General features: G+C 52.3%; 1 protein-coding gene across 1 annotated transcript in view; it reads right to left on the bottom strand.

The window, feature by feature from the left end:
- TNFRSF8 (TNF receptor superfamily member 8) overlaps positions 1 to 4,576 on the bottom strand; it is a 50,168-nt gene extending 45,592 nt beyond the window's left edge. Inside the window, exons 1-2 of the mRNA XM_081056711.1 lie at positions 4,477 to 4,576; positions 1,931 to 2,018 (exon numbers count right to left, since the gene is read on the bottom strand). The gene's annotated coding sequence lies outside the window, so the exon portion shown is untranslated. The remainder of the gene's footprint in view (positions 1 to 1,930; positions 2,019 to 4,476) is intronic.
- Positions 4,577 to 7,984: the final 3,408 nt, after the last annotated feature.

A 7,984-nucleotide genomic window follows, 5' to 3' on the forward strand; every position in this document is an offset into this window, starting at 1 on the left:
AAAGGTGCTATGGACTAAACTGTGTCCTCCACAAATACATGTGTTGAAGTCCTAACCCTCAATGTGACTGTGTTTGGAGACAGGGCTTTTAGGAAGTAATTAAGGTTAAATGAGGTCATAAGAGTGGAGCCCTGATCTGACAGGGTTGGCGGCCTTACAAGAAGAGGAAGAGAAATCTCTCTCTCTCTGTCTCTCTCTGTCTCTCTCTGTCTCTCTCTGTCTCTCTCTGTCTCTCTCTGTCTCTCTCTCTCTCTCTCTCTCTCTCTCTCTCTCTCTCTTCCTTCCTCCCTCCCACCTCCCTCCCTCCCTCCCTCCCTCCCTCCCTCCCTCTCTCTCTCTCTCTCTCCCATGAGAAGGTGCCTGTCTGAAAGCCAGAAAGTGATTTCTCATCAGAAACCAACCCTGCCAGCACCTTGATCTTGGACTTGCAGCCTCCAGAACTGTGAGAAAATAAATGTCTGTTGTTTAAGCTGCCCAGTCTGAGGTATTTTGCTGTGGCAGCCTGAGCCACTGAGACACATGGATAGATGGATGGGGGATGGGTAACTGAAAGAACAGGAAAGGGAATGGGAGGGGGAGGAGGGGGGCCTGAGGAGATGGGAGGAGGGCGGGGCAGATGAGTCAGTGACTGGGTGAAAGGATAGGCAGGTGAACAGGCAGGTACTTAGGTGAGTGTTGCTGGTCAGTCCCAAGCACCAAAATAAGCACAGGGACCCACCTGATATATACTTCAGAATCAACGCTCAACCCCAAAACAAAGGCAAGAAAGTCCAGTAAAGATCTAGTTTTTTCCCTATAATGACTACTGAATGAATAACTAATGAATCATTTTCAGGAATAGAAAATATCAAATTCTTTCCCCAAATATTTCTCTCGGTCCTTTGCTGGCCCGATCATGGTCTCGCTCAGCCCGCAGAGTGAAGCAGAGGCCACAGTTCTAAGAACAGTCTGACTGGGGCTCCTGCCCAGCTCCAGCCACATACCCTCAGTAATCCTATGCATCATAGCCTGTCACCACCCCTCCAGACAGCAATGCTGGGAGCCTCAGAGGAACATAAGTGGGTACCCTCCCGATCCTGAAGACCCCCGCCCACTTCCTGTGGCCTTCTGTCCTCAAAGCATGAGGCAGGTATGATGAACGGGTCACACCCTCCACGGGCCTAACTAACATCTTTCCTCCCCCATCAGTTTTTGTTCCCGGAGGTCAGAGATCAGAGTTCAGCTTTATCTCAGGCCCCACGCAGGCAAGGCCACCAGACACACCTATGGACTTTGAATGACAGCCACAGAGGATGGCAATGCCTTGTGCCCCTCTTCTACTTGCTCACCTCCTCCAGCCTGAGCATCACTGCCAAGTGGGAAGAACAGGGCACACCGCTGTTCCGGAAGGACTTCCTGATAACCTAGTCAGAGCCAATCACTGTGCAGGGGGTGGGTGATACTTCCCGGAGCTCTGGCTACCAAGACTGGTCCCCGAGAGATCTACAGTCCAGGCAGCCCGGGAACAAACACATATTCTGGGCTGGAGAAGATGAGGACGGCAAAGGGTGTCCAGGCCCAGAAATGAGGGGCAGTCGGGAGTGTCGATAGCCCAGGCTCTGGGGTCCCAGATCCCTGAACTGCTGCCTCAGCCAGTTTTGCCGTTTCCCAGTTCTGTGACCTTGGGCAAGTTACTTAACCTTGCAGCATCCCAAGAGCCTCATCAGCAAAATGGGGATAATAAAGGATAAGTATGAGGCTCTGATGAGACGATGATAAGCACGTGAAGGTACATAGTACGTGTTCAATAAAGGGCAGCTATTGATTAAAAACAAAAAGTCACGGAGGGATGACCTTCATAACCTATAGTCAACATGACAATGATGATGTTGGCTCCCATCTTTCCCGCTCCCCCATACCCCCTTGTTCCCAGCCCCAGTGCCCGACTCACCTGTGGGGCAGCGGTGATAGCACTTCCCAGCAGCCTTGTCATAGTAGCAGCCAGGGTCTCCAGGACTGGCATCCCTGGGGGCTCGACCCTGGAGAGTGGGACAAATTGGTGAGGGTGGGTGGGTCCCAGACACCCATCCTCCCTCCAGCCCCTCAGGTCCCATGAGGCCGGGTCCCCACTCACTGTCAAGACCAGGTCTGAGAAAAGCCTCATTTTACAGAAGAGAAATCAGGATGAAACTCCTGCGTTCACATCTCCCTCAAACCCGCTCCAGCCCCCCATAACTCAGGCAAAAACCTTAGAGGCCCCTGTCCTGCTCATATGCAACCCATCAGCAAGTTCTCCCAGCCTCTCTGGACCAGTATTTCCAGCTCCTGTGCCTGGTCGCAGCCCCATCCTCTCTCCCGTGGATTAATTCAGTCGCCTCCTACTTGGTCTCTGGCATAGGCCCGTAATACCAATTTGTGCTAAACTTGTTTGCTAAGTTTCAGTTTGGTACATGGTGTGAAGCAGGGTCAAGACTCACTTTCTTCAGGAAGGTGCATGTTTAACAGCTCACCCATATGTTTCCAGGGCTCTTGGAAAGTTAAGCCTGTCTGTTACGGAGGGTTCAAGAGAGAAAAGGATCTGCTGAGAACCTCAGGAAGGAGTGTTTGTCCTTCCTGGTCCATGAAAGGTGAGCATGAAGCAGGTTTCTGGGCAGACCTATGACAGGGAGCCCCAGGGAAGGGAGGGTGGGAGGGAGCGGTGTCCCACTCCTATATCTCAGCCTCTGAGATGGTGGCCACTTGTGGGATGAATGGGGAGGGTCTTGGTTTGGGGAGGGGAAAGCAGAACCCACTTAGTGCCCAAGGGGAGAGGCCTGGCTGACCCAAGGGGCTTCTCTACTCTTCTCTCCACTCAAGGGAACAGTAAAAATTAATAAAATTTTCTGCTATGGTCAGAGAGCAGCCAGGAGGCCAGTGTAGCTGAAAGGGAGATACTTGGAGTGTGGATTACATTCTTCTTTTTATCTTTTTTGCACATCTGAAGAGTCACCGCATAAATTTGAGACAATAAGTATAGTCTGACATCTGCACACCACCAGTCACATGGCATTGTCTTCACCCACATATACCCTGCCCCCTCCCTCCTCGAAGGAGCTCATTGTTCTCAAGTAAACCAGGGGTCTCCTGGGGGCCTCTCCAGGGGCAGAGGCCTACCGGGACCATCCAAGGTTCTCCCTGACCCACAGCATCTCACCAAGTGAGCTCGGAATCCTACTAGTGGGGTGGGCTGAGGGTGTAAGGGTTCAGCCCTATTGGGCCTGCTGAGTGTGGGGAAAATTCTGGGTCCCTGGTCTGGGTTTTCCCCTCCTGGCGTGCCTGCTCATCTCGTTGATAGCTATGGACTCCCCAAGGCCTGGGGGACAGACGAGGGGTGCTTGGCTGCTTACCCTTCACCTTCTGACACCACACCCTAGGTCAATGGAGGGGTGGAAGGTGCAGAGAAAAAGAAGGAATCCATGGTATCGTGTATCACTTTCCCCTGAGTCACACATCTCCTCCTTTATGCCACCCCCAGCCCTTTGAGGCCAGATCACCACCCCGTTTATAGGTAGATGGTCGACTGATGTTGAATGTCTGAATTTGATAACTTGTTTATGTCAGATACCTTTGTTGTAGAAGAAACATGCAGAAATATTTAGGGGTCAAGGATCAAAATGTCTGCAACTAACTTGCAAATGGCACAGCAAAAGAAAATAGTAATAATAATAATAATAATAATAATAATAAGTGTATATATAGAGAGATAAATAAAGCTATTGTACAAAACAACATGTGTACTAAATAATAGTGTCTCAGGAAGGAGACAGGGGCTTAAAACTCAATCTGTGTACGTGCAAGGTTTGCCACCAGGGGGCGCTATCTTCTTGCTGTCCGGAGGGCTGGTGGGTTCTCGGGCAGGATGCCCAGCTGTAGCCCGTCAAAGCCTCACTAAGGAAGGGTAGAGGACTGGGGTCCTCCGTTCCCATGTGGGGCTTTTGGGGTAAAGGGATAACCCCCATAATCCTGGGGAGGTGCTGGACCCCAGCTCTCCCAGCTATTCCCAGAGATGTAGAGGGGGTGCAGGTCCGGACCCAGCTCAGCCCCATCTCCCAACATCCACCCTCGATGCCCCGGGGCCGCTATAGCTGGCCTTCTTTGGCAGAGACAGTAGGGAATGTTTTGTGTTTTGTTTTGTTTTTTACCTATGATGTCATCGTTTTACAAGCCCAGGAAATGGGGTCAATGCAATGCACACATGTTGTAGAAGTAACAACAGCAGTTATTGAACCCACAGCCTGGGAGACCCTATTCCCATGGACACTGAAAAGTGAAAGACCTGCCCAAGATCACACCTTGTGTCAGGGTCAGGAGCTGAGTCCAGGTCAGCTGACTCTTGACGGTTATGAGTGCATTGAGCACTGCCATGCAGGGTCTCAGCTCCCGCTCCCCACATAAGAACACAGGACATGGTGAGGCCAAAAAGGAACACCCACGGAGCCATAGATAGGGGAGTCATACCACTATATTCTCGCTGGCGGTTAGGCTGGAGACACAGGAAGCAGGAGCCACACGATCCGCAACACGCCGTCCGCTTTTCTGCCAACCAACCTCACTTCCCAACTGCAATCCACCGTGCTAACTGCAATCTGTGCCTCTCTGCAATCCACACTTGCTAGCTTTGCCACAGCAGTTATTTCAGTGGCTAATGGCTAACTGCTAACAGCTGATGGCCATCCAATCACAGTTGATGGCGATTTACTACCCGAGCCAGCAGCTTTCCACGTGAGGCCGAGAGCCTGGAAACTGCACTCCTGGCTCTGTCTCCACAAGCACCTGCTGTGTGCCAGAGAGCTGAATGGGCCCCAGAACACCCTCTAGGAGCTGTCACTCCAGTGGGGGAGACAACCCCACCTTCCCAGGGTATCCTTAGCCCATAAGTAGAAAGAGGGGGCATCTGGGGACCTGAGCTTCACCCTTGCAACACTGCCTGTGGCCCCCAAAAGGTAGGTATCTCATGGCCCAAGCACAGCCCTCACCCCTGGCCCATGCACCGCTTTCCCTTTGCCATCTCTCCCACCTTTCCCACTGCCCTCCTCTTGCCCCGCACTACCCATTCACACAGGCCCTTCACCCACCGCAGCTCCTGGCAGAGAAAGTAGCCCCAGGACGTCTGACCTCCTGAATTTTGAAGGTCCTACCAATTCCCACTGGCCATAGGCCCAGCTCCTGCTACCGCTGGGGAAGGGGAGACACAGCTGTGCTGTGCTCTGGCCATGGCCTGGGGGGGAAGAGGGGAGTCAGGGGAGAATGGGAAGGGGAAGCCCAAGGACTGGAAGGGGGGCTTTTGGGTGGGGTTCCCCCTGTAGGGTTTGAGGCAGAGCAAGGTGTCCACAGCGTGATGAGCTGTGCAACCAAAAGTCTGTGGCCCAACCTCAGTGGCATGAATCTATAAAGAGAGAGTGACCTGAAACCTTCCCATTTCCAGGCCTCTCTGTTTTCAGGTTGGTTTGGTTTTCCCTGTAAAACCTGATAAATTTCACTTTCAAAATGCCCCACCTGGTGTCAGCTGCATAGCAGAACAGGAGCTGGGCCACACCTGTAGGAGCTGGGAGTCTAGAGCTGGGGCATAAGGGGAAGGATGGGGGTGGAAGAGTCAGATCAAATACCCAAAGGGGCCAGAGCTGGGCAGAGCTAGGAGGTACACCCCAACTCCACCCCGGGGGTTCCCCACCTCTATCACTCAGGGTGAGGTGCCTAGGCCAGAGGCCCTGTCACCACTTGGGAACTTCCTCAAAATGCAGAATCCCAGGCTCACCCTAGACCTAGTCTCTACTTCATTTTACAGATGGGGAAACTGAGGCACATAGCAGTTAAGAAACCTGCCTAAAGTCACACCACTAGGCAGTGTTAGAGCCGGGATTTGGCCTGAGCCGTTTTGCACAGGCTCTTACCCACAGGCCTCTGTGTCACTAGTCCTGTCTGCTTAACCTCCAGTTCTATCCTCAAACCCACCAGCTCTTCGTCACCTCCCCACCATCTGGACTTGACAATGGTCGTCCAAGGGTCTTCTCACATCCACACCATTCCATCTCCTGTACCCCACTCACAGTCCAGAAGCCAGAGGGATCTTTTCAAAACAGACCTGGTCTCTTCCCCTGCACCCTATTGAAGACGCTCAGATGGCTTCCACCCAGCTGTGGATAAAGCTCAAAGTCCTGACAGTGGCACAAGAGGCCCTGGCCTACTGGCCGGGCTCATCTGGCACCTTCTCTCCCACCGGCCTTCCCCTGATCCCCTCTTGCACCCACTCCCTTCCTCCCTCCAGCAGCCTTGGACATGCTGTCCTCCGAGCCCCATTCCCCTGGTACAGTACACCCCACTCTTGCATGCCACTTCCTTAGAGATCCCATCCCTGAATACCCCCACCAGCTTAGGTCTCATTGGGCTAAAATCAAGGTGTGGGCAGCATTGGGTCCTTGCTGGAGAATCCATTTCCTTGTGGTTAAGACTGAGGTCCCCTCTTTGCTGACTGTCAACTGAGGCCATTCCCAGCTTCTCGAGGCTGTACCATTGCTTGGCGCGTGGCCTTTTTCCTCCATCTGCCAAGCCTGCGCCAGTGGATCGAGTCCTGTCACAGCTCTCTCTTCGTCCATATCATCATTCTCTAACACAGCCAGGAAAGGTTTTCCACTTTTAAGGACTCCTGTAAGGACAGTCCAGCCTAATCTCCCCATCTCAAGTACCCTTAATCGCATCTGCAAAGAACCCTTTTCCATGTAACGTGACATATTCACAGGTTCCAGGGATTAGGATGTGGATATTTTAAGGGGACATTATTCTGCTAATCACAGCTGAGCTCTTAAGTAACCACTAGGCTGGGCTTTGTCATCTAGTCCTAGGTGGGTCTGAACCCTGCTCTCCACCCCAAGGGTTCATCTGATTTCCAGACCAAGAGACCCGCCCTAAAATTGGAGTCATCTTCCTCCCAACCTTAAACACACCCACAGGCGCACAGTCTGTTCCTGCCTGCACACACGTGGCCTCCCTCATGGCTGTCATACCTGTGTGCAGGAGGCAGGTCAAGCTTACCACCAGTTCCCACCTTTGGCCTCCAGAGAGCTGTGGGGGGATTATTCATGGCTCCCTGTAGCTGGAAATAAAACCCAAAAGCAATAGACACAAAAACAGCCATAGAAGATGGAGCCTGGAACCCCTGGCAGGAAGAAGCCCCAACAATAGGTGAGCACCTTCTTGGAGGTGGAATTTACAAGAAAAGTAGCCATGGTCACTGAGAATCTGCCATGTGGGAGGGAAGAAGGAAATGAGAAGGAGTCTGTGGTCAGCAGAATGGTGCCCCTCCAAAGATGTCCCCATCCTCATCCCTAGGACGTATACCTGGGTCACCTTCCATGACAAAGGGGAATTAAGGTTGCTGATGGAATTAAGGTTGCTAATCAGTGACCTTGAGATGGGGAGGTGATCCTGGATCATTCGGGGTGGTCCCCACGTCATCATAAAAGTCCTTAAAAGTGCAAGAAAGAGATAGAAGAGTCAGAGAGTCAGAGAAAGACATGTGACGATGACAGAAGCACCTGGCATAAAGATAGAGGAAGGGGTCACGAGCTAAGGAATGCAGATGGCCCATAGCAGCTGGAAAGGGAGAGAATGGATTTCCCCCCAGAGCCTCCAGAGAGGAACACAGCCCTGGCCACACCTTGACTCTAGCCTAGTGACAAGCATTTGGGATTTGTGAACAGAGAGATTATAATTTGTATTGTTTTAAGCTACTGAAGTGTGTGGTAACGACAGCCACACCGGGCAACAAAAACGGGACCACAACTGAGAGGACAAAAAATAAACCCAAGTCCCCCCGCCACCGTGTACTCACTGGAGGCCCAGCAGGACCCAGGCACTGGACCCGTCGCTGCGGCAACACAGAGGCCAACTCTAGACAGTTCTGTTTGGTGATGTCTTCTCCCAGAACAGACACACACACAGGAGCCACTAAATAGCGACCCACAGAATG

This window comes from Rhinolophus hipposideros, assembly GCF_964194185.1.
Source record: "Rhinolophus hipposideros genome assembly, chromosome: 8".
Lineage (NCBI taxonomy): Eukaryota > Metazoa > Chordata > Mammalia > Chiroptera > Rhinolophidae > Rhinolophus > Rhinolophus hipposideros.